This window comes from Oryctolagus cuniculus, chromosome 8 (genome assembly GCF_051225735.1).
Source record: "Oryctolagus cuniculus isolate XC-2025 breed Fujian yellow rabbit chromosome 8, ASM5122573v1, whole genome shotgun sequence".
Lineage (NCBI taxonomy): Eukaryota > Metazoa > Chordata > Mammalia > Lagomorpha > Leporidae > Oryctolagus > Oryctolagus cuniculus.
In genome coordinates this window covers 55261278-55272913 of record NC_142874.1, presented here as the reverse complement: position 1 = coordinate 55272913, position 11636 = coordinate 55261278, and the positions used below count along the sequence as shown (strand labels likewise).

General features: G+C 45.2%; 1 long non-coding RNA gene across 1 annotated transcript; it reads left to right on the top strand.

The window, feature by feature from the left end:
• The first annotated feature begins 7196 nt into the window (after positions 1 to 7196).
• On the top strand, positions 7197 to 10262 carry LOC149125023 (uncharacterized). The gene is made up of 3 exons (XR_016212549.1): positions 7197 to 7311; positions 7747 to 7873; positions 9970 to 10262. It is a non-coding gene; the product is annotated as an uncharacterized LOC149125023 (long non-coding RNA).
• Positions 10263 to 11636: the final 1374 nt, after the last annotated feature.

The window sequence follows — 11636 nt, the reverse complement described above, 5'->3', positions numbered from 1 at the left end:
GAAAGCAATCAGCATACAGTGGATGAAAACTGGTTTTTTTTCAGTCTGATACTTTGGCTCTCTAATGTCTGCCAGTGAAAAACAGCAGCAATGTAAATATTACATGAATTACATTTCTCTCTTTTATGATTAATTTTTTACTACAAATAGGCATTTTTATTTTAAAATCCTTTTTTTCCCCAAAGATTTATTTATTTGAAAGGCAGAGTTACAGAGAGAGGGAGGGAAAGACAGAGAGAAGATGGTCCATCTACTGGTTCACTCCCTTAATGGCCACAACCGCAGGAGCTGTGCCAGGCTGAAGCCAGGAGCCAGGAGTGTCATCAGGTCTCCCACATGGTTGCAGAGGCCCAAGGACTTGAGCCATCATCTGCTGCTTTCCCAGGCACATAAGCAGGGAGTTAGATCAGAAGCAGAGCAGTCGGGACTCAAACCAGAGGTGTAATATGGGATGCTGGTGTCACAGATGGGGACCTTAACCCCTGCACCACAATGCTAGCCCCTCCACAAACTTTCTGAAGTAGTTTCGTTCAGATGTTACGGATGTTACCTTTTCGTGTGTTTTTATTACATATATATGTATTGTTCTGAAGCTTGTTTACTATTAACTCAGAAACATCTTCTCTGTCGGTACATTTCTCTCTTAGTAGATGTAGTTATCACTGCACACCATAAAGTGTTCAACTCTCTCCCAATCTGGCCGAAGCAAACAATGCTGCAATAAATCTCCATGTACTTCAGGCATTTATTGCTGAGTCAATGCATATGTGCCTTACAGATTTGTGGATGTTGCCAAATTATTTCCATAAAAGATTACAACAGTGAACACTCCCATCGATTGAATGTGAGATATTGTCATTTTATTTTTGTGAATTTAGAAGATTAAAATAATATATTATTGTTGTTAATATTTGTATTTTCCCATTTGTACAGAAATGTCAAGTTCTCATCTTTTTAGCTGAAAAGAGAGAGAAGCCATGTCTGTACAGCTAATTCGGAAATGACGCCATGTCAGATGTTTCAACAGCAGCCATAATTTGTGCTTTTGTAGTTCTCTTTGTGCCTTCTATGTGTACTACCGTGACTATTTGTTTGACCAATAAACTCTCTTTAAATAAAACTGATGGTGAAGACACTGTTAAAAAGTAACGAGAACTGGCAGATGCACAGATGAGATCGATGTAGCCTAACCATCTTTGTGGTCTCACCAGTGACGTGTGAACTGTTTTGAAATATTTCCAGTGACCTTTCAACCTGAACTGAGGTCTTGTAAAAGACCTTTATGTGAGAATCACATAAGTGCTTGTTTCAGTCAAATATGCAAATAACGTTGGTTGCTAAGGTTCAGCCTGCCAAAAACTGGTGAAGAAGCTTCCCATACTCACTGAAAACATATCCTAGTAATTTGTATTAACACATAATTTTTCAAGCCAAATTATTTGTGGAAAGTTTTGCTAACCTTTCAAGAAGAATAAATCAAAAAAGAGTGGTCTCTTACAAAGACCTTTGCTGTGTATAAGTCAACTGGAAATTAAATGAATAATGACTTTCAATGTGGTATCAAAGAAAATGAAACAAGGAAATTACATTTTCTTTATTTGACAGAGTTAGACAGTGAGAGACAGAGAGAAAGGTCTTCCTTCCATGGGTTCACCCCCCAAATGGCCGCTATGGCTGGCATAGTGCTGCACCGATCCGAAGCCAGGAGCCAGGTGATTCTTCCTGGTCTCCCATGCAGGTGCAGGAGCCCAAGCACTTGGCCATCCTCCACTGCCCTCCCAGGCCACAGCAGAGAGCTGGACTGGAAGAGGAGCAACTGGGACTAGAACCCGGTGCCCATATGGGATGCCAGCGCTGCAAGCGGAGGATGAACCAAGTGAGCCATGGCACCAGCCCCGGAAATTACATTTTTGAAAGTTATTTCATTCCAACACTAACTTCCTAGTTTTCATTATTTTTAAAAATTTCTTTACTTTTTGAAAGAGTTACAAAGAGGGAAGAACAGATAAAGAGAGAGAGATCTTCCAAATGCTGGTCACTACCCAAATGACTGCAATGGCGAGGGCTGGGCCACACCAAATCCAGGAGCCAGGAGCTTCATCCAGGTCTCCCACATGGATAACAGGGGCCCAAGCATTTGAGCCATCTTCCACTGCTTTTCCCAGGCCATTAGCAGGGAGCTGGATTAGAAGTGGAGTAACCAGGACATAAATCAGCACCCACATGGGATGCCCACATAGCATGTGGCAGCTTTACCCACTATGCCACAACAGCAGCCCCTAACTGCCTGCCTGGTCTTTAAAACAGAAAGTTGATAGAATGATGACAAGCGTGAAATGGGGGAATCCATATGCCCCCATTTTAAAGCCAGTAGATGCTTCTTTTTCTTTTTTTCTTTTTTTTTTTTTAATTTTTTTTATTTTTTATTTATTTTTTTTTTTTGACAGGCAGAGTGGACAGTGAGAGAGAGAGAGACAGAGAGAAAGGTCTTCCTTTGCCGGTGGTTCACCCTCCAATGGCCGCCGCGGCCGGCGCGCTGCGGCCGGCGCACCGTGCTGATCCGATGGCAGGAGCCAGGAGCCAGGTGCTTTTCCTGGTCTCCCATGGGGTGCAGGGCCCAAGCACCTGGGCCATCCTCCACTGCACTCCCTGGCCACAGCAGAGGGCTGGCCTGGAAGAGGGGCAACCGGGACAGAATCCGGCGCCCCGACCGGGACTAGAACCCGGTATGCCGGCGCTGCTAGGCGGAGGATTAGCCTAGTGAGCCGCGGCGCCGGCCAAGATGCTTCTTTTTCAAAAGCAGATATTAATGTGAACACGATATATAATGCTGAGCTTCGCATTTCTTGAGAAGACAGAATTTGCTGAGAAATTTTGAAATGTGTTCGAAACAGACTTGTAGAAAAATAATTGAGGAATCACTACTGTTATAGCTAGGGGACTTGCAATCATTCTGAAATTTTTACTGACCATTTTCCAGAACTTTTTAACTAAAGACAACTTTTGTCTAGAAAGTAAGGAGAATCTTTGCTTGCAAGGCAAAATCAGATTTCAGGTGAAAAATAAAACCAACATGAACAACAAAACAATAAATTCCAAATCTATCTTCAGCATTTCTATTAAACGTATGTATCTTTCATAAGTCTTCTCTGGCATTTTCTCACTCTAAAAACGAAAGCAAAACAAAACAAAACAAAACCTCATCCATTTGAAGGCTCTATTAGTGGCTTATAAAGAAATTATAACCTGAGACAATCAGAAGAGTGGATGTTTCTCTTTTCTATTTCCTTTTGCAAATGATCTTTTCTCATAATTATCTCTTCCAAATAGTAAGTCAAGGAAAGAACTTGGGACAGGTAAATGCACAAGCACCAGCTTTGCCTGCTTTCCAAATGAGTGCCTGCTTTGAAAATGTGCTCTTTTTGTTTTAACTGAGTTCTTTAAGAACTAGAAATAGTCTTGTAGGCAAGCATACAGGAAAAAAATTGACTAGGTTTTTGAGCTGGGAGACCATGCCTTTACCACGTCCCCTGTGTGATCACATCCCCCTACCTGACCACACCTGTGTGCCCACCTGCCCATCAGGCTAATTAACCACTCCCCTTTGAAAGTGGATTAAAGGCCTGAGACATGGTGGCCCTGGCCCTGTTTTGCCCTCTTTCACCATTGTGGGCCCCTGCTGCCCCTGCGCCTTCGGACCACCTGCTCCATGTGTTCTGGCCTGCATGCTCCTCCACGTGGCTGGCTCCTGGTGCTCTGTGGAATCCAGATTTCCCTTTGTCTTAGATAGGGCCCTCAGGCCGGTGCCGCAGCTCACTGGGCTGGTCCTCTTCCTGTGGCGCTGGCACCCCGGGTTCTAGTCCCGGTTGGGGTGCCAATTCTGTCCCGGTTGCTTTTCTTCCAGTCTGGCTCTCTGCTGTGGCCCAGGACTGTGGCCCGGGAATGCAGTGGAGGATGGCCCAGATGCTTGGCCTCTGCACCAGCATGGGAGACCAGAAGGAGGTGCCTGGCTCCTGGCTTCGGATTGACCTTTCTCTCTGTCTCTCTCTCTCTCACTGTCTAACTGCCTGTCAAAAAAAAAAAAAAAAAAAAAAATAGGGCCCTCACTCTCCTCTCACTCCTCACTGAATAAAAACTTACCATGCTGCCTCGTTTATTTGTGCAAGTATCAGAATTCTTCCTTGAATATGTGGCAAGAGCCCACAAGGCTTATTAATATTGTGAATTTATTAATAAGCACCCGGTAACAATAGTACGTGGTTGGTGAAACAAAATTTAATAGAAATGTATGGGCCATGAAATGCATGTGTCTTCTCCCCTTCATTCATTTCTATTGCTACTTCTCAGGGTTTAACCTGCTTAACAGGTTTTTCTTCCTTAAGATTTACTTATTTGTTTGAAAGACAAAGAGAGAGGGAGAGACACAGAGAGAGATTTTTCATCTGCTTGTTCAGTCTCTGAATGCCTGCAACAGCTGGGCTGGGCCGGGCTTTGCAGACAGGATTTTGCAACTCCATCTGGGTCTACCACATGGCAGTAAGCACTTGAACTACTATCTGCCGCCTCTGAGGATGCATTAGCAGGAAGCTGGTTCAGAAGTAGAGTAGCGGAGACCCGAACTGGCACTCTGGTATGGAATGCGGGAGCCCCAAGTGGTGGCTTAACCGACCACACCACAATGCCTGCCCTACCACTTTTCTTTTTCTTTTTCTTTTTCTTTAAGATTTATTTATTTATTTGAAAGGCAGAGAGTTACAGAGAAGCAGAGGCAGAGAGAGAGAAGTCCTCCATCTGGTGGTTCACTCCCCAGATGGCAGCAACAATCAGGCCTGGGCTGGCTGAAGCCAGGATGATCCAGGAGCTTCTGCTGGGTCTCCCACATGGGTGCAGGGGCCCAAGCACTCGGGCCATCCTCCACTGCTTTCCCTGGCCATTAGCAGGGAGCTGGATTGGAAATGGAGCAGCTGGGCCTCAAACCGGCACCCATATAGGATGCCAGCATCACAGGTGGAGGCGTAATCGACTATGCCACAATGCAAGCCCCTAACACAGAATCTTAACCACTAGGTTGAGTACCCACTCCCCACCACCAAGTTTTAATGGGGATATTCGCCTTTACAAAAAATAATAATAATAATAACAAGTAAATGAAGTTCTACCTCCCTGGGCAGAGAGAGCACAAGCTGTCTGAAGTCACTATACAACTATTAGTGTCTTCCCATGGATGATGAGAAATTTGTTGTAGGTGGAGTTGTATCCCTACAAAAAAAGATACTTAACACCCTAACCTCTGGTTGCTGTATGTGTGACCTTATTCGGAAACTGGGACTTTGCAGATGTGGTTGAGTGAACATGAGCTCATCAGAATGGGCTTTAATCCAACAGGACTCGTGTCCTTCTAAGAGGAAAGCTGGACACAAAGACACACAGAGAGCACACTGTGTGAACACACAGAGAGCACACCATGTGAACACACAGAGACACGTGGAGAGCACACCATGTGAACACACAGAGACACGTGGAGAGCACATTGTGTGAACACGCAGACGCTAAGCAAGGCTGTGCTATGAACGTGGGGCCGGTGTGCGCTGAGCTGCCACAAGCCAGGGAGCATCCTGGCAGGATGTGAGAGGCAGGAAAGGACCCTCCCTTGAGGGCTGGGGGGAACATGGCCCTGCCAGCTGTTTGCATTTGAACTTCTGGTCCACAGAACTGAGAGAGAAAAAATTCTCTTCTTGTAAGCCACCCAGCCTATGGCACTTGGTCATGGCAACCCTGGGAAAGGAGCATAAAAATCACTGCAGATGTTTAAGATCGGGAGTCAGGGACTATCATACTGAGAACATATGATGTCCCAGGTCCCATGCTAGGTATTTCGCCTAGCTCCAACAATTATTTAATTCATGGGAAGAAATCATTCTGCAAAGGAAGAAGACTGAAGCTCAGAAGTTGATGTGATGGACAGGTGTTTGGCACAGCAGTTAAGTTCCCACTTGGGACACCTGCATCCCATACCAGAGTGCCTGCTTCAAGCTCTGCTACCCTGCTTCCAATCCAGCTTTCTGCCAATGTGTGCCCTGGGAAGCAGCAGTTGAGGATCTGGGTCAAGTTCTTGGCTCCTTGGCTTTGGCCTGGCCTACCCCTGGAAGTTATGGGCGTTCTGGAACTGAGCCAGCAGAGGGAAGATCTTTCTTTCTCTCTCTCTCTCTCTCCCCCTCTCTAGTCTTTTTCTCTCCTCCCCATCCCATCTCTGCCTTTCAAATAAAAAGGAAATAAATAAATAAATTATTGCAATAAAAAAAATAAGAAGTTGATGTGAAGGCCATCCAGCTGGAAGGAGCAGAGGCTGTCGCTCTGCCTTGAAACCCACAGTCACAGGCACCAGCACCATGGACAAGTAGGTAAAGATACCGCTCACAGTGCCAGCATCCCATATGGGCGCCAGTTCAAGTCCTGGCTACTCCACTTCTGATCCAGCTCTCTGCTACGGCCTGGGAAAGCTGTGGAAGATGGCCCAAGTCCTTGTGCCCCTACACCTTCATGAAAGAAGCTCCTGGCTCCTGCTTCAGATAGGCCCAGCTCTGGCCATTTCGGCCATCTGGGGAGTTAAACCAGAGGATGGATGACCTCTCTTTCTGCCTCTGCCTCTCTGTTACTCTGCCTTTCCAATAAATAAATAATTTAAAAAAAAAAAAAAAAAAACAGTCTTTTTCCAAGGACACAGCGTTGGTTTGAGAAGACTGACTCAGCAGAACATGTGTGCTGAGGTTATACTTCAGTCACCATGCAACCTTTAACCAGGTGAACCAGGCCTTCTGTGGTTTGTTGAAAGATATGTCAACATCTCTTAAACACCAAGTGTCGTTGCTTGCATCACTGAAGCTTCATAGTTTTCCACTTAGGAGTCCAACTCTGTGCTTTTAACCTAACATCAGCTAGAATGCTGAGCTGGTATTGATAGACCTTCGTGTTAAAGGGTGTACCTGAGTGAATGTTCTTTCTCCCACAAACACAGACCGCAGATGATATCCTAATATGTAACTTAATATTTGGTTTTGAAAGGTTTGCTTCCAGCCTCCTGTTATCCTAGGGCTTCAGTGACTGCTTTCTGGTAAACCATAAAGGTCATTTCCAGGATCTGAAGGCCCCATAAACTATAAAGTCAATATGTATGTAAGTTAAGAATTCTGGAGCCAGATTGGCTGTGTTCTGATGTGCACAAAAGTACAACCTCGCTAAGTGACAGCGGTCTGTGTGGCAGGCCTGGCTGTATCCTTGGGTAGGGCACAACCTTGCAAGGCAACCTCATAGGTAAGTTTCCATTTCTTCTGACTATGGGGGTTAGTGTTCATCATGGCATGCCAACTGAGCAAAACGTGTATAAGTAAAGGCGTTGGCATTGTGGCATAGCATCCCATACAAATAACAGTTTAAGTCCCAACTTCTCCACTTCCAATGCAGCTCCCTGCTAGAGTGCCTGGGAAGGCAATGGAAGATGTACTTGGGACCCTGCCACCCATGTGGGAGACCTGGATGGAGTTCCAGACTCTAGGCTTCAGCCTGCCCATTGTGTTCTTTCAAATAATAAATAAACGTTTTTAAAAATGTGTAAGTAAACATGAAGCAGAGTTGGGCATTTGGCACAAGAGTTGTTGCTTGGGATGCCCACATCCCATATCCCAGGTGCCTGGTTTGAGTCCCAGCTCTTCCACTTCCAATCCAGCTTCCTACTAATGCACATCTTAGGTGTCAGCAGATGATGGCTCAGTAGTTGGATCCCTGTCATCCAAGGGGGAGACCTGGATGGAGTTTTGGGCTCCTGGATTAAGCCTAGCCCAGTCCCAGCTGTTGCAAGCATTTGGAGAATGAACTGGTAGGTGGAACATCTTGCTCTCTCTCTCTCTCTCTCCTCCTTTTCCTTTCAAATAAAAATAAATGAAATGAAATGATATTTTGTAGTGGGGTGAGCCTTGTCGTACAGTGCATTAAGCTGCCACTGGGGACACCCACGTCCCATATCAGAGTGCCAGTTGACGTCCCAGCTACTCCACTTCCAATCCAGCTTTCTGCTACTGTGCCTGGGAAGGTGACAGATGATGACCTGAGTGCTTGTGTCCCTGCCACCCAAGTGGGAGATCTAGGTGGAGTTTGTGTCTCCTGGCTTCAGCCTGACCCAGACCTGGCTGTTGCAACCATTTGGGGAGTGAACCAGTAAATGAACTCTCTCTCTCTCTCTCTCTCTCTCCCTCTCTCCATCTCTCTGTCACTCTGCCTTTCAAATAAACAAATAAACCATTTTTTCAAAAAATCAAGCTAAACAGTCTATGAGTTCAGAACCGTTTAACATACTGGGTACTCATTAATTTGCCAGTGAAATCATGCCTTTCCCCTGCAAAAGGAAAGAAGGCACTGTAGCCATTGCCCAATCCCCACAGTCTGCCTCAAGTGGGACCACACTGGGAGAAAATGAAAGCGCTGTGCTGGTACAGTGTTGGGACTTTAGCACAGCCCCGTGCACACTCATTTAATTCAACTCAGCAAGCAGTAGTTGGAACCTGACACCCTGGACATAGGGCAGGCTGTGTGTCTCCAGGAGGACTAATTAGCAGTTCATAGAGAAGACTTCTCTGGTGTCCCATTAATTACAGCGCTCCTGGCAACTCAGGCAGGCCCACATGAACGCCTCCTGCACACAAAGGTCACAGCATGGCGTTGCCAGTCAGATCTGTGCAAGATCTTACTGCTGCTCCTGGTTATTTCCCCGATAATCGCTCCCCAAGGGTTGGCCTGGCTCTACAACCTAGACTATTTGAGCACAGCAGTTTGCAAGATTTATGGAAAACAGTTTTTCAGGAATGTGCTCTCCATTTTCATTGGGCAAATTCCTCTTGGTCTGTAAGTGCTGGAGCATATGGAGCAGGTAAATGTTTTAACGGACAGCATAAAAGTAACATTCTTCTTCTGGAGTTGATGATTTGCATTTAGAGCTTTTGATCTCTTTCTCCCCCCCCCTCCCCCCTCCCTCCCTCTCTCTCCCTGCAAGGGCGGCGAGTGTTCAGTGCCAATTAAAAACAGAAAGAAACTCCTTGGACTTTGGACCTCCCCTTCAGTCACAATGGCATCATTTCCTTCACAGATCCCTATCATCGGCAGGGAAGAAGCTGTCACTGAATTTCTCTACCCCAGGTTTTAGTCTCCTGCTGGTCTCTCGTGGTTTAGAGATGGGTCTCATTCCTTTCTAAGATTCACTACAATAAGATGACAATGGCCAAGGGCAGTCCTTCTAGTCTTGGGGAGGAAAGACTAACGCAGAAACAACGCTGTAGTGAAAAGTCCGGGGGAAACACAGCGCAGGCAGACTTGACCCCTGTGAGTGTGCACAGCACCTGCTCCGCCTTACAGTCACAGCTGGTGCACTCAGTATTCATTTGTTTCTTTTACAACATAAAAGAACAGCAACAGGAGTCTCAGAACCACTGTCTAGCAATTTCAAGGTAAAATAGCAGCAGTACAATTCATTCATTCAGCCCATCCATTGATTCATCAGGCCATGCTTAACCACCTCCCCATTGTTGTATATCTTCAAAGGTAACCCACTGTGCTACTGTCACATTAGGGGCTATTTTCTCTTAACTCCTTCTGTATATGTCTAGCGTTATATTTGCTGTTTCAGATTGTTGTTACCCAAATACCCATTTCCCTTCTAAATTGAGAACGGACTGGGGTGGGGGGAGGGCAGAGGAGCAGTGATTGATCTTATTCTCTGTTGTTTACTCAACATCTTGGGGGGTTGAGCCCCTGCCACACACTTGGGAGACCCAGATGAAGCTCCCAGCTCCTGGCTTTGGCTTGGCCCAGCCCTGGTTGTTGCAGCCATCTAGAGAGTGAACCAGCAAATGGAAGATCTCTGTCTCTCCCTCTCTCTGGAACTCTGACTTTCAAATAAATAAAAAAATCTTTTTTTTTCAGCCAGATTAGAGTATTTCAGGCATGGAAAGCCAAGACACTCTGGCAAAAGATCTCTGCGAGTGAGATCCCAGTGGAAAGAACAGGTCTTCAAAGAAGGAGGTACCTTTCTCTGAAGGGAGGAGAGAACCTCCACTTTGACTATGACCTTGTCTAAACAAGATAAGAATCGGAGAACTCAGAGGGCTTCCATAGCCTTGGAAACTCATGACTGGAGCATAGGGAGACTACTGATGCCATAGACAGGAGTGTCAATTGGTAAAGTCAACAACAGGAGTCACTGTGCACTTACTCCTCATGTAGGATCTCTGTCCTTAATGTGCTGTGCATTGAGATTTAATGCTATAACGAGTACTCAAACAATATATTTCACTTTGTGTTTCTATGGGGGTGCAAACTGTTGAAATCTTTACTTAATGTACACTAAACTGATCCTCTGTAAAAAAAAAAAAAAAAAGAAATTATCAACTCCCAACTTGACTCTCACTGGGATTAAACATGACAATAGGTCTGATCTGATTTCATCATCATTAAAAAAAATCATCTATTATTTTTCACTTTATGTTTCTGTGTGGGAGCAAACTGTTGAAATCCTTACTTAATGTATACTAAGCTGATCTTCTGTATATTAAGATAATCGAAAATGAATCTTGATGTGAATGGAAGGGGAGAGGGAGTGGGAAAGGGGAGGGTAGTGGGTGGGAGGGACGGTATGTGGGGGAAGCCATTGTAATCCATAAATCGTACTTTGGAAATTTATATTCATTAAATAAAAGTTTAAAAAAATAAATATATTTATAAACATCAAAAAAAATCTTTTTAAAAATTCATGGGAAATAGAATTAAAAGATAAGTGTTGGTGCAAACATTTTAAAAAGAGAAAAAAAAAACAGAACTGACCAACTGCATAGGGTGAACCCTTCCAGCACCAGCTTCTGCTCTCACAAACACAACTCTGCATTTTAAAACACAACCAAGGGTGGAGGGTGGGGGTAGTCAGAGGACTCCCGCATCTGATATGAGGAGTGACTGAGTTTGAGTCCCAGCAACTCTGCTCCTTATCCAGCTCCCTGCTAATGCACTTGCAAAGACAGCACAGATGGCCCAAGTACTTGGACCCCTGCCACCCACGTGGGAGATCCAGATGGAATTCCTTGCTCCTGGCTTCAGCCAGATCTAGCTAATGCAGTCATTTGAGGAGTGAACCAGTAGATGAAAGATCTTTTTCTCATTCTCTCTCTCTCTCTCTCTCTCTCCCCCCCTGCCTTTCAAACAAATAAATAAATAAATCTTTTTAAAAAGTCTGGGACACTGGAGCCAGTGCTGTGGCATGGTGCCAGTATTCCTTATGGTTGACAGTTCAAGACCCGGCTGCTCCTCTTCCAATCCAGCTCTCTGTTATGGCCTGGGAAAGCAGCAGAAGATGATCCAGGTCCTGAGATCCCTGCCACCCACATCATAGACCCAGATGAAGCTTTTGGCGTTGCCCAGGTACAGTCCCGGCTGTTGCAGCCATCTGGGAAGTGAATCAGCAAATGGAAATCTGTATGTGTGTGTGTGTGTGTGTGTCCTTCTCTCTCTGTAACCCTGCCTTTCAAATAAATAAATAAATCTCTAAGAAGAAAAAGAAATCTAAGGAGTTGGCAAATGTGCACCAGAGCCCACGGCCA